Here is a 15,076-nt window from a genome sequence, read left to right as displayed (position 1 = left end):
GCGATATGGGTCTGCCACTAGCGCGATGTCCAACTTTTCCTCAACTGTCATCTGCCGCAACAGCTGGTGTGCTGTGTAGCAGTGGTTGAGGTTAAGTTGGACGACCTCTATGCTCTTGGCGCCCGGGGTGGTACCGCCTGCGCCTTTGTGTAGGCGGGGCACCTAGGGTTGCCAACAGCGTGGTCTCCAGCGCAGACAGGGCATTTAGCAGGCTTTTTGCAGTTAGCCGACTTGTGGCCGGTTTCGCTGCAGCGCCAGCATATGCCACTTCTGTCTGGCCCAGTGCAGTCGAACGACTTGTGACCGTTCAACAGGCACTTGAAGCACCGGTCCGGTTGCTGGGGGATGGATATCTGACAGATAGACCATCCCACCTTTAGCCGCCCACACTTAAGTGCGGCGTTTGCTGCTGCAACCGGAAGTTTGACCAGCCCAATCTGCATACCAGATTTGGGAGGGCCATTCCGCAGACGAACCGTCATCTGGTCAGAGCAGATTTTGCACTGCTCGACCAGTGCCACCCGCAGTTCGTCTTCCGTCGTGACTTCATCCAGGTTTTTAACCCGGATGGTCACTTCCTTACAGAGGGCACGCACCTCAGCCTTGTCACCAAGGGCTTCGGCGGCCTTAGCCGTAAGGGTCCCGCTGGAGTTTCCAGCACCACGCTTCAGTTCGAGGATCATCTCGCCGGTGCGTGTCCGACGGATCCTCCGAACTTTCTCGCCTAAATCGGCGAGATCTTCGTTCGTACGCATCTGTCGCAAGACATCTGCGTACGTGCCCTCAGGTGCTTTGACGACAATCGCCTCGCCCCTCTCCCTGACGCGACGTTTGCGTCGTTGGGGTTGGGGTTTGGCTTTTCCCGTCTCCGTACCTTTGGGCCTTCCCCTTTTGCGCGATACCGTCCGCCATCCGGTATTTGCGCTCGTCGGCTCATCTGCCTTTTCGGCAGGGCCTTCCGCCCGCTTGGAAGCGCTGGCCGCAGGATCCTGCCGGACAGACGGATCCTCCGCTCTTTTCTTAGGGTCCCCGGGTCTGAGTTCCCCGGGAGACCCTCTCTTACGCTTGCTGTTGCCAGCAAACGCAAGGCTGCCCTCTGTTTGGGCAAAGGCATTGACCTTCTTTGGGCGGATGGTGTCCGCCCTCAGAGGGGTCTCTGCCGGCCCTCGCTCTTTTGGTCTGGCGGCCTCGGGCTCCGCAAGCCGTTCCACCACAGCTTTGTTGGCTGCGATGAAGAGCTGCATCACCCTGGCTAGCTTCTCGCGTATTTCCTTGTGGATGTTGGACTTCCCCTTCACACATTCCACAAGGTCAGCGATGCCAGCCATGGCCGTGACCAACTCTACTGGAGCTCCCGGATCTTGGAGTTCCGGGGAGCTCAGTAGGTCTTCCAGCGCTTCCTGTACTTGATCGTACGGGTCCGCTCGCACATCGCTCGGTGTTTCCACCGACGTTGCCGTCGGGTCCACCGGGTTGGCAGATTGCCTAACCGGCGAACGCCTAAGGCCACTCCCGCCGAACGGATTCGAGCTCTCGCCCTTATCCGTTCCGTCCTTTTTCATTTCTTTTAGATTTTTTGGCATATTTGATCCCACGAGTAATCAGGTAACAAACGGTCCACTGCGCCAGTGACCTGCTTAGCGCAGCAAGGACTGGGATACTGTGGGGTGTGTCCCGGTGCCCCACAGGCAACCGTTAGAGACTGGCGTGACTTAACGACCCGCCAGCCTTCCAGGTACATCGGCACGGTTAGCTCCACACCTTCACCAATGGAGTCGGTTTCCGATAGAAATTCCATTGTCGTAATCCAAATTCTTTAGCGAGGGTCTTCATAAGGGGGGGGGTGTAGTTCTCTCGGCCGTACATCTGCATAAAGCAGACACGTTTCCACTCTGCACCACGGGGAGGTGGAACTACGTCGCAGAGCATGGTACAGGATAGCTAGATTCCTTAGGTATACTACTCCGTTGCTTGCATATGTATTAGTAGGCCAACCGAAAAATAGTTATAGAAATTCCACAGAAATGTATAGAAATTTTTATAAATATTAGTTTTCTTATTAAACTACTGATTTTAAAAATTCTGCAAAAAATATAGAAATGTTCACCAAAGTATTTGCAATGCATTAATTGCTCTGCGGATGGAAAAAATATTTCTTAAGTGGATTTTTTATAGAGTTAAAAAAAATTGCTTTTTGCAGAATTCCTTATAACTGAAACTTTTTTATTTTTTCAGTATCTAAAATAAAGAAGCATTCATTACAAGTTGTAACAAGTCATTTTTTCACCATATTTTTACTATTACATATGAAAAAACACTCTCCGAAATTCGATTATTTTGCTGAAATACTGCTAATTTGCCAAAGAAAAACTGCTACGTAGTCGGAAAAAAGAAAGCTTTTGAACATAATTTTTACGAATTTCTACACAACATATTTCAAAGCATGCGACTGATTACTTATTATTTTATTTACATAGTATTCCGTCTTACGACATAACTTGACGAACATAATTCCTAAAATTCACTCGGTCCATGGCAACCGTTCTCCAATTCCTCGGGCACCCCACGTTCGCCAGATCACGCTCCACTTGGTCTAACCACCTCGCTCGTTGCGCCCCTGCTCGTCTTGTTCCTACCGGATTCGTGGCGAACACCTGTTTTGCAGGACAGTCATCCGGCATTCTCGCAACATGTCCCGCCCAGCGTATCCGGCCAGCCTTCACGACCTTCTGGATACTGGGTTCGCCGTAGAGTCGCGCGAGCTCGTGGTTCATCCTTCGCCTCCACATTCCGTTCTCCTGTACGCCGCCAAAGATGGTTCTTAACACTCGTCGCTCGAATACTCCGAGTGTACGCAGGTCCTCCTCGAGCAATATCCATGTCTCGTGCCCGTAGAGAACAACCGGTCTAATAAGCGTCGTATACAGGTTACACTTCGTGCGAGGGCTAAGTCTTCTCGACCGCAGTTGCTTGTGGAGTCCATAGTAGGCACGACTTCCGCTGATAATTCGCCTCCGGATCTCACGGCTGGTGTCATTGTCTGCGGTCACCAGTGAGCCGAGATAGGCAAAGTCTTCGACTATCTCCAGCTCGTCGCCGTCGATCGTGACCTTGTTATTACTGGACAAGCGGGTTCGGTCGGTCTCGGATCCGCAGGCCAGCATGTACTTCGTCTTGGACGTATTAATCATCAACCCAATCCTTCCTGCTTCGCGTTTCAGTTTGCGGTAGATCTCGACTAGATTACTTATTTGGACAATAAGACCCCTCAATCTTTCATAAATTGAAATTTTGTTTCAAATCCCATACATATTGTTCGAAATTTCGTAACTATTTTCGACCCTGTGTTTACACGGCTCTGTCGATTGAGGTTAAGCGCAATGTCATACCTTTTGATCTACCTATCTTGGGCATGGTAGGCGAACAATTCGCTGTCAAAAAGCGCTCCGTCTCCAACCCCCACCAATGAGAAACTTTTGGTACCCCTTTGCCTACTTATCCTCAATATGCATCCACCCGATAGCTGGAGGCACTCTGCGTTCCTTTTCGGAGTCTTCTCACAGGGCGTTGGTCCATCTTTTTTTACTGATTAGGGGCCGTTCAGATACCACGTGGACAGAAAAATGAGATTTTTGACACCCCCCTCCCCCTCCGTGGACAAGCGTGGACATTTGGCAAACCCCTACCCCCCTCCCCGGATGTCCACGTGGACACATTTGAAAAAGTTTTTACCTATACCTATAATTTGACAGTTAGAAAACACCACTTTTTGCCTTTTTGTTATAGAAGTGGCTGATTTTGTTAACCCTTTCCTTCCCACGAGGTTTTTCACGTTTTAAAAATAGAAATATTGATTTTCAACTGAAGTTCTAGAACAAAAGATGCATTATTTTAGTCTATTTTCATGATCCTGTTGATAAATTTGGGTTTTGAGGTGGATCATATATGCTCCATTGGGAAGATAACAACACAGAGGGTGCAAATGAAAAATAAGAAATAACGGAAAAAATACTTGAAATTTCATCACCTCATTGATCACAAACTAAAACGATCCTATTTTGTGAAATATTTCTTGGGTATATCCAGCCCTCAAAAGTCAAACTATTGAAATTTTCGAAATTTTCAGTTTTGCCTTGAACAATGGCGGCCATGACACTTTTCGCCAGAGAAACAAAACATGCCGTTTTTTCGAAAAAATCATGAGCTTTTGCAAATATTTTGAAACATGTGGTCATTTTAGTGAATGAAATACCTCTCCTGAAGGGAAAAAACTTTTGACGGAAGGATTTCATGAGTATTGATAAAAAACTTAGCAAGATGAAAAGTACCTTTTGTTCCCATTGTATCACCTGTGCTCCACTTTACTTATTCGAAAATTTACATGTTTTAGTAGGAATCTAAGCAAACCATCATTTGATTTTGCTTACACACTTAATCTTTTCTCCTGTGGTCGGGACGATTTCGTCCTGTATTTTCAACAGCTGAAATTACAGGACGATTTCAGGACAGAAAAACAGCTCAGGAAAACAACTGTCAAATTTAACTGTAGGTTCAAAACGGATTTGTCCTGTGACTTGCAGGAAGTTTCAAAATTCTCCTGTAGGCTCGAAAATGTTTCCCTCCCCAGATTTACATAAAAATGAAAGGGTTTATTATACATAATGTGAAAAGCACATTGTTCTTCGAATCAAAGTTTTATTACCCTTTGAAAAACAAACAGATTAATGCTTTACAATCATATTGCTGTTATTACTGCGTTCCTGCATTTTGTGGTGTTAGATCCAGCCTGAAAACAAAAAAAAAAACAACGAAAAGTTAATTTTTCATTTTCTTATAAATTATAGAAGATTTACCTTTTCTAGCAAAAAATGTATGCCACTAAAACCAGCAGTTCAATCTCCAGCTTCTTCATCAGGCGCCTATTTGGTTTTCGAGTTCAGCGGCCAGAAACGGATCTGTTCCTTAAAATTGGAGCCACCCTCTGAACAATGGACGCCACACTTCGCCGATGAATGCTCCGGAAGAAAACTGTTCCTCTCGGAGAAATCGTTTCCCATTAGCCCCGCGGATTTCGGCCGTATCTAGGGAAGCGAAAAAAGGCAAATAAACATTAATAAAAGTGTATTAAACAACTTACTCATTACATACCTCTCTCCCGTGCAGAAATGGGCAGTTCTCAAGATGGCTTTTATTGAATTTGTCCTCGCGGTTCCAATAAGCAAATACGAAAACACCTGTCACTTAAAACAGTGATACAGGAGATTGTTGTCCTGAAATTTTTCGAGCTCCTGAGCACCCGAAGGAGAGTTCCTTCAAATTTCAGGAGAAATTGAGTGATACGAGAATCGGTTAGCAATCTCTCAGTGCCACAGGAAAATCTCTTGTTTTTGACAGTTCAAATGTCATTTTCAGCTGTTTTCCTGTGATTCAGAGAATCACGGTTCCGAGCAGAATAACTGCAGTCTTAGTGTGTACAACCTTATTGAGGGTTTCTTTGAGTTGTCAAGTTTTACTTCGAGTGAAAAAATTTCGGCGTGAATGTTTACTTTCCGAGCAGTGGTTTTAAAATTGAAAAGTTCAAGAAAAAATATTCTGGTCGAACTACTCGCGTGATAAGATGGTGCCATTTGGTCATGAATAGTAAAATATTCAAGAAAATATTAACAACTTTGATGTTTTTCGTTATTTACTGGCATAAATTTGATGCGCATCGAATTTTATCGGTTGATTTCTCGAGAAACTTGTCAAAAATACGTGCGCCAGTATAGTTTTGCATAATAAAAGTTTTAAATGCATGAATTTACGATAAAAATCATCCAAAAACATATTAAGATTCCTCTATGGATGCCCATGTTGTGTATATATAAACTAATAATAATTAATAGAATTTTAATACAAATTAAGTGTTAATTTTTGGTTTTCATGCGATTTTTTACAAAATAAAATGCTCGATTTTTATAAAAAAAATATGGCGTTCCATCTTAAACACCTATTTGACTTGTAGAAACTATTTAACACTTCAAGCTTGTCTTTATAAGTATCGACTAGCTCAGGCGGCTACTTTGTCAGGGTCGGCTTCCACTAGCTAGCAGAGAAACAACAACAGGGGTGGACTGGGATAAAGATACGGCAGCAGAATTCTCTCTGGCAATATGGGCTCTCGGACCTAATTTAGAAAAAATGTATTTTCATTTCAAACGTTTATTGGACAGACATTACAACAGTAGGAAAGGGAACCGGTGCGGCCGTTGATGTCCTGGTCCTGGAATGCAGCATGGTGAATGTGCCCTGGAGGCGGGCCCGCAGCTGGAGATGAATGGCTTGATGGTTGATTGCAGATGGTGGGGAGAGAGAGAGCTTGAGACGACGAGAATGAGATTCGGCGACGGACGGACGGACGGCTTAAGATTTGAGTGTGGTAGGCGGAGAGGTTAAGGTATTGACTGCTTGAGGAGGGGCTAAATGACGGGCGGAGCCACGCACCTGATTATTGATAGTCAATTTGTTACCTGTGCTCCTGCAAGGCCACGTGTCTGGTCCTTTCTCGGTCGTCCCAAGCCTGGTATCTCCACAGATGTTGCTGGATGTTGCAGGATTCCTGGGACAGCCAAACCCCGTGCTGGTCAGAGGCCCGTGTGTCTTCAGAACGAACCTTGAAAGCCTGAAGAGTTCCCAGGCAGGGTTTTCCGGGCCACGTGGTCGCTGCTTGGAAAGGCGCGCTAGGTGTCGGCAAAAGCGCTACCTCCCCTTTGTTCCTGGGCACCAGCGAGATGAAGAACCCGGCAAAGCTGGAGCGGGTCGGATTAATGGCGGCTAGACCCCCGGCTTCGAACAGATCGGTTTCTGTCTGGTCTTTCCCACTGGCCACGTGGACACGACTTCGGCGATGCGCTCGTCAACGGAAGAGCGCTTTCCCTTTCGGATGTTGTTTGACGTTTCCTCGAACCACGGACAGGCAAGGAATCCGGTAGGGAAAAAGTCCGGTAACAGCAGATGGTATTTTTAATATTAGCTCGTTTTGTGTTTAACTACACTTTAGAGCACGTGAGCACACTTTGGTTTCTTCTTGGGTGAGAGCTACGAGAAACACGTCTCCCCTGCTTAAGTGTTCCGGACTGAATGCCCCCTTTACTGCTAAGCCGTCGTCGTTGAGCTTTGTCTCGTCCTACTCTCCACTTTTTCGCTCGATTTTCGCCTGAGTTTCCGGCTGTCAACAAATTTTCGGCGATAGAGTTGGGAGCTATTGGCTGTCGAGTTCGAATGGTAGGAGTGAATGCAGGGTGACAAAAGACACTGAAACAAATCTAGCTAATAAATATTTATATAAAAAAAGAGCCAACAAAAAAGAAAATGGATACAATAATAATAATTTATATTTACTTTAAGTTAAGTTAATGTGCATATTACAAGGAAGTGTTCTGAAAACCATTGTTACTGTTTGACGGTAACAATTATCCCCCTCCACAGAGAAAAAAATACAAAGTATTTTTTTCCTGTTCTTTTGAAATTTATGCCATTTCAGTTCAACCCATGAGAATCATTTTGGCGCTTCATCCGGGAGGTTTTTTTTTTATATATATATTTTTTTTTAATTTTTTTTTTTTTAACTACAACCTAATTTTGCTTAATTCATCACTTGTTTCACTATAATTTAATTAATTCAAAAGTTTACCCACTTTATGATTATTATTATTCTTATTACTATTTGGTTTTTTCCTTATTCTATATTTTGGGAATGTATTATCCTATAAACTACTTTATAACTTTACCTACTAAGTTTCATTCATGCTTTCAGTGGTATATTTTTTTTTCATTCATTCTCACAACATTTATACGGGCCCGTAATAACATTCATTCACACATTCAATCTTCTATCACTCATACACTAGAAACCGTTGCATAAATATTATTTTATATCCCTAACCTAAATTCTCAATGTGGCTTATTCAACGGCCATCATTGGAAATCTTCTTATCAAAATTAAAGTATTTTTTTTCTCTAATTCTCAATGTGGCTTATTCAACGGCCATCATCGGATCCTTTTGCATTATGAAACTTCAAATTAAAGAGCTCTATCATTCTTCAACTCTCAATGTGGCTTCATTGGATCTGATATTATTCTTGTGGATTTGGTTACAACTTGCTTCATGAGATTTTATTCCTACTATGCAATTTGATTTTCAAATATGATATAATAGATTATCCCTGAAGTGATTCATCCCAACAATGGGCAGGTTTTATTTTCTTTGAATAAACCTACGATTATTGAATTCTTCTACTAATAATTATCCTTGCACCTTAAACTTGTATGCAAGTCGACCTACAATATTGGTTGCGAAATTTCGAAAGCTTTTCCAACACTATTTTCGCCCGAGTTGATCTGTCAGTGGAAGTTTGTTTTGCTTTGTATTTTCTAGCTTAAATCGCGGCAGCTGAACGAGAATCAGTTTTCAGTTTGCTGTTAGGAAGTGACGATCTTTGCCTACCGAATTCCAGTTGATTCAGGTAAGTTGTAGGGCTCATATTCTACATCGACGACCTCCAACCCGTTTATATTCCAGGGAAGGAACCTCCTGACGCGGTCAGTCCAACAAAGATGGGACGATTCATTTCAGTGATCGCGACGGAATCCGGTGAGTAATATTTACTAGTTAGTTTTTTTGTTGTTGTTGTTGTTTTATACATTCCGTTTTACTCTTTTCGTTTTAGGTGATGATAGAGTGAACCGGCTAATATATTCGATGTTATGACGACTTTTTGTTAACGAAGTTTTTATTGGAATAAATAGAATGGGATGACAACCGATTAATGACGCGTTATGAATGGAAACACCAGAGAAATTCCTCACTAAGGTTTCAAGTGCTCCGCAGGCCAAATGCCTAATGATTTTCCATCTAAATCTTCGATTTCATAGGACGATGAACCGACTTTTCGTACAACTCGCGCGGGAATGTACTGCGGTCCATATTTCGCGTTATAATTGTCGACCGCACTCGACTGCTTCATGTTACGCCGGAATATGACCTGGCCTACTTCCAATGCTTTTCCGTATTTACGATGTCGTAGATTATAGTTTTTTCTTCCTTCCTCATGCGCTTTACGTAGGTTTTTCTGAACTAATTCATTGATTTGATGAAAAAGTTGTTTTTGTCTAGCTTGTTGCTCGTCGAGAGTTAATTCTGACTCGGACCCGATTCGGTTGTGATCTGTTCCCTGAAGGACGAGTTCATAGCCATGAGTGGCAAAGAAGGGAGTAACTTTCGTTGCAGAGTGTACGGAGGAATTTATTATAGCCTCAATCTCGGACAATTTCACATCCCAAAGCTTTTGATCCCCCCGGGCGTAGGTTCTAATAGCAGCATTGACTGTTCGATTTACCCTTTCCACTGGGTTGGCCTGGGAATGGTATTTCGAATTCAGCCAATGCCGTATGTTGAACCTTGCCAGTAGGGATCGAAATTCTTTCGATGTGAAACAGGAGGCATTGTCAGTGATCATAACTTTGGGGACAGAGTTCCGATAGAACCACTGGTCACGAATCGCGATTGAAACGGCTGCGCTATCTATTCTGCGAAAGGGCAAGAGCATGACCCATTTAGTGTGTAAGTCGACAGTGGACAAGATATACTGATGTTGCTTCTTACTGCGTGGGAGCGGCCCGATGAAGTCAACGGCTACGATTTCCCACGGGTGGGTGGTAATCCGTTGTTCTCCCATGGGCGGAGTTAAGGATATATTGGGCGCCTTACATTCTTTACAAGTTATACAACGGGATACGTAATCCCGAACCTCTGTAGCCATTCTTGGCCAGTAGAAATTCTGACGAATCCTAGCTAAGGTTTTCTCAAAGCCGGTGTGCATGGCCTCATCATGCGAATCGGTGATTATGGCCATACGTTCGGAAGGTGGTGGAATTTGTTTCCAATCATAGCTATTGTCGTGAGGATCCGAAAAATTACCAACGAACTTATAAAGGATGTTATTATGAAATCTATAATCGACATGTTCATCTGGATTGTTTAAAACATTGTGAAGAAGTTCTTCATACCAATCTCCTGGAGTCCTTACGGTGACTGCCGAAACACTCCGGGAGAGCGCGTCAGGGACTATATTTTCCTTTCCCTTTCGATGAACAATTGACATATTGTAGTGTTGTAATTGCAAGCACCATCGGCTGCACCTGGAGGCTGTTTTCCATTTGGTGGACATTAAATGGGTCAACGCTGAGGAATCCGTCACTAGGGTAAAGTGCGATCCCTCAACGTACCCTCGGAACGCCTCTATCGAAAGAAGGGCTGCCAAGGCCTCTTTCTCGCAGGCGTGATAATTCCGCTGGGGTGTAGTAAGCTTATGAGAATAATAAGCGATAACGTGTTCTGCCCCATCTTGCAATTGAGTTAATACGCCAGCGACGGCGACGTCACTGGCGTCCGTTTGAATTGAAAATTCCTGGTTAAAATTTGGACACGCGAGAATGGGTGCTGAAACTAATTTTTCCTTTATAAGGCTGAACGCGTTTTCAGCCTCTTCCGACCAACCGAGGATTTTAGATTTGGTCTTGAGGAGGTCTGACAAAGCCGACGTCACTCCACTAAAGTCGCCTATGAAGCGTCGGTAGTAGTTTGCCATTCCTAGGAACCTTCGGAGTTTGGTGATCGTATTCGGCCGCTCAAACTGTACGATGGCACGAATCTTCTCCGGGTCGGCCCTCAAACCGTCTGTCGAAAGCAGGTATCCTAGGAATGGCAGTTCTGGTAATCCAAATTTAGATTTGTCAATGTTGATGGCTAGATTAGCGGATGACAGTCGTTGAGCTACATCTTTTAGAAGTCGTGCGTGATCCTCGAACGTCTCCGTGACTATTATAATGTCGTCTAAGTACACGAAGACGTTCGGTTCCAGTTCACCATGTCCCAGAACTCGGTCCATAAGACGGGATAGGGTAGCTGGACTGTTAACTAGCCCAAAGGGGAGTCTGGTGAACTGAAACAACCCCTTGCCCTGGACACTAAAAGCGGTGTATCGTCTGGAGGCTTTCTCCAAAGGAATTTGGAGAAAGGCCTCCGACAAGTCGATAGTACTTAGGTACCTCGCTCTTGGCAGTTGACCTAAGATCCGACCAGGGTGGGGCAAGGGGTAGGCGTCACGCACGGTTCGCTCGTTCACCTTACGAGCGTCTAAACATAATCGAACCTTTCCCGATGGTTTGATTACCGGGACGACATTGGAACACCAATCGGAATTGGCTCTTTCGATTACGCCGGCATTTAACATTCTCCTTAGTTCAGCGTACACTTTTTCCTGAACCTTGGGTGACAGAGTGTACGGATATTGACGTACGGGTGGCTTACCACGCCATTCGTCCGAGATCTCGATGTGATGTTCTGTTAAATGAGTCAAGGACAGTTCCTCAGTGTTGGCCACTTTGAACATGCTCTTGATATAGTCTAACTGTTTCTGTTCTTGGGGAGTTAGTACTGATGATAACGGTGTGTCTGACTCAGTATGTTTGGCTTCTACTACCATACAGGTTTGGACAGTCGGCCATATCTGGAACCGCTGCCAGAAGTCCATTCCAAGTATACAGTCAGTAGTCAAGTCCTGAATGACTAACGTTGGGATTATTTTAAGTTGTTGGTGGAAATTATAGGGTATATCTAATTGACCAAGAACCTTAAGAGTAGTTCCGTTAGCAGAACGTACTGTTACAGGGTTAGCTGTTGTTTTAAGTCTTTGATTACTAAACTTATTGTAGACCTTCTGACTAATTAAAGTTAGTTGGCTACCTGAATCGAGTAAGGCCTTGCATTTAATGCCGTAGATTTTGATATCAGCGTAGGGGCGATTATCTCCAAAATGAGAAAGGGAAATAGTAAAAGTCTGTGTTAAGCTATCATTAGTTTCAACTGGGAAAGGTTCCCAGAACTTAGACGGAGTATCGTTCAAAGGGAAACAATTCACGCGGTGGGGTTCGGCGGTCCGCGGTTTTGGACCGTCTGCGGCACGTTTTTTTGGCAAAACGGGCAGTTATGGGTTTCGTAACCTCTAAATCCGCAGTCTCGACATATCAAGCCACGGTAGCTTTTGCATTGTTCTAATTTATGACCCGTTTGGCGACAGAAAAGACACTCATTAACCCTGGGTGGCTGATAGGCCGCGATCATATGTTCTATGGTTCTAGGTTTTGAAGTTCCTTCTTGAGGGTCCTGTTGTGGTTTACTCTGTTTCACGTTCTGATATCGATCTTTTCCGGTATCCTTCCTGATTTGAGACTTTCCCTCTTTAACCCTGGAGTCCCCGATATGACTCGAAAATCTATTAGGAGGTCTATTTCCGGTGGAAGTGTTGGTACGCGTTTGTTCCCTAGTATCCATCACGGCAAGGATGGACTTTTCTGTACCGAAGAATTTAGGATATAAAGAAAAGTTCGAAGCATCTATACGATGTCCGGCTTCTCTTAATTCTGTTAAATTGTTGATAGGGGTCCATAAAATCAGCTTTTTATAATCGACTCTCATGTTGCGTTTAATAACGTTAAGCTTTTCTTCGTCACTCATGGGGTGCAGCATGGAACGAAACATACCCTCCATTTCAAAATAAAAATCTTGAAAGGTTTCGTTACGTTGTTGGCGTCGAAGATAGATACGAGTTCGTAGCAATGAATCCAGCTCGGGATGCACGAACGTGTTGCGCAACTCTTGAATCAGATGCTGCCAACTTGATAAGCGACCGGCTGACCTTAGGGTCATATACCAGTTTAGCGCTGGGCCTGTAAAAAGGTGAAAGGCTGAATCAAACAGCTCGTCCTCTGATATTCTTTCTGATAACGCCAACTGCGATACCAGCGTAAGGAACTCGTTCAGTTTGAGTCCTTGATCATTTCCCGCGTACTTTTCTAACGCCCATTTTGAAACCGGAAGTGAGTTATGGGAACGACCGCGGTGTCGCTCAAATTGTCTATTTCTATCTGAATATCGATCGAAATTAGCTTGCGCATATTCACGACGGTCTTCAAACGATACGGTTGGTTGACGCGATGGAAAATTGGGATCTTGATAATCATGTCGATAACCGAAATCATTTCGAGAGGGTTCTTGAGGTACGAAAGGGTAGTAATGTGGAACATTTTGCTCCCGAAGATTCTTGGGTAAGGCGAATTCGACACGCGGCGGCTCATGAAGCATAGTTTCGGATTGGAACGGCTGTCGATAGCCAACCGAAGTATAAGGGTAAACATTGTTCGTTGATTGTCGAATGGTTTCAGATTTGGTTACCGGCATATGGGACGGAACATTCCGATTCGAATAAGAGGAATAGGGTACGAAAGTATCGTTTTCTCGAGGGTTCAAGTAGTCGAATCGCGGTTCCCGAAAACTTTGCTGGGCCATTCCCGACACGTTTGACCAAATAGTGGATGGTAATTCTGTTGACGTAATCGGATCTTGTTGGTATCGATGTTCCTTGGGGAACGTATTCCGTACTGGAGAATAATTCGGACCGCTTGGTAAACCCGACCACGATGGATTATAATTCACGGACACAGTGGGCCGAGTGCCTGTTGTAAAAATCGGGGGATTCGTAACCGGAACCGGATATCGGTATGTAGTGATTTGGGGATACGACAGATTTTCCGAATCATTATGTAAAAACGAATTTCGGGGATTACAATCCGGATTGTTTAAATACGAACGCGCGTTATTCCGAGTCATTCCAGACTGCAACGAGGAAGGAACCGTTGATTTGGGAACTGTTCCCGTACGATTAGCTGATGTCGCGGCGGATAATTGGTACTCATTAGCATTCGTAACCGGACGTTGAGTGTTAATCTGAGCTTCCTTAAACTTTCTCAATTCAATCAATTCCTGTTCCAAACTCAATAAAGCATTCCTAAACCCTCTTTTATCCACGTCTTCCGAATCAATCAACCCTAATCTGGCTAAAGAATTAGCAATATCTAATTCTTCAACTTCTTCTCTAGAATGTTCGTGCTGAATCGCTAACACGTCATCTCTTATTGGGACGGTCGACACCGGTTGCACATCTGATGACGCAACCGGAGCTTCTTCAAAGAATTCTTCGAGATCGATTTCATTCGCGGGCCCATCCTCTTTTTCTCCCATCCAATTACAATAATAATATTTGTTTAACACATACAAAACCCGTTGTTGTAACGTCTCCAAGAATTGAAGATCGTGTTGATCGGATACCTTTTTCTTCAACAGCACTATTCGACAGCCTAGATGTAGAAGTACTGAGCGAAGTCTTGGGGGAAGTCGTTTCACATTTGTGTAACAGACTTCTTCGATGGTTACTAGTTTTGCTTCACAAATTTCGATTTCTTTCTGTGGGTTTCTATCAAATATTCTGTTTTCTTCCGAATTTTCTTCCCTCTCTAACTTCAATCTTTCCCGCAACGATCGTCTTTTACGCGCAATGTTATCACTTTCCCCAAACTTAATTCCTCTGATTTCGAGTTCGAATGATAGTTCGTCTTCTTCCAGATGATCAACTCTGAGGTCGAAAAATCGTGTTCCTAAATCATTTTCGGTTAAAACCGTTGTTGCTGAATCTGATCGGGCCATTATTGCTATCTGGTTTAAGGAACCGTTAATTATCTGTTTGTGTTGTAACCTTTAAATCCAATAATAAAGCTCAGTGAAATGTCAATTGTTATATACCACTGCTGAAAAAATATTATACATCCCAAAATATTGTTTCCTTTTTTTCAATTAGGGTCCTTTTGAACGAATATTCGATCTTAAATTATACGAAACAAGTCTGAAAATAACCAAATTTAGAGATGAACATTTACCATAATTTTTAAACAGACTACACGCTTCCAACAATCCTATGAATCAGACGGAAACAACATAAATATCGCGAAAACGACAGTTGTCGAGAATCTCCCCTAGCTAGGGTAAAAATATTCAAATGAAATTTGAATATTTTTTATTTACGCAGATCGCCAAGTATAAGTATCGACTAGCTCAGGCGGCTACTTTGTCAGGGTCGGCTTCCACTAGCTAGCAGAGAAACAACAACAGGGGTGGACTGGGATAAAGATACGGCAGCAGAA

The 15,076-nt window shown here is 43.8% G+C and overlaps 2 long non-coding RNA genes across 2 annotated transcripts; one reads left to right on the top strand and one right to left on the bottom strand.

The window, feature by feature from the left end:
* Nucleotides 1-4,698: 4,698 nt before the first annotated feature.
* Nucleotides 4,699-5,460, bottom strand: LOC129758706 (uncharacterized). The gene is made up of 3 exons (XR_008740049.1): nt 5,149-5,460; nt 4,854-5,081; nt 4,699-4,786 (listed from the first exon to the last, which is right to left on the bottom strand). It is a non-coding gene; the product is annotated as an uncharacterized LOC129758706 (long non-coding RNA).
* A 2,674-nt stretch (nt 5,461-8,134) lies between these two features.
* LOC129758705 (uncharacterized) lies at nt 8,135-8,804 on the top strand. The gene is made up of 3 exons (XR_008740048.1): nt 8,135-8,505; nt 8,562-8,633; nt 8,710-8,804. It is a non-coding gene; the product is annotated as an uncharacterized LOC129758705 (long non-coding RNA).
* The last annotated feature ends 6,272 nt before the right edge of the window (nt 8,805-15,076 follow it).

Source organism: Uranotaenia lowii, chromosome 3, assembly GCF_029784155.1.
Source record: "Uranotaenia lowii strain MFRU-FL chromosome 3, ASM2978415v1, whole genome shotgun sequence".
Lineage (NCBI taxonomy): Eukaryota > Metazoa > Arthropoda > Insecta > Diptera > Culicidae > Uranotaenia > Uranotaenia lowii.
The sequence above is the reverse complement of the archived record's forward strand: the minus strand, read 5'-3'. Positions and strand labels throughout refer to the sequence as shown.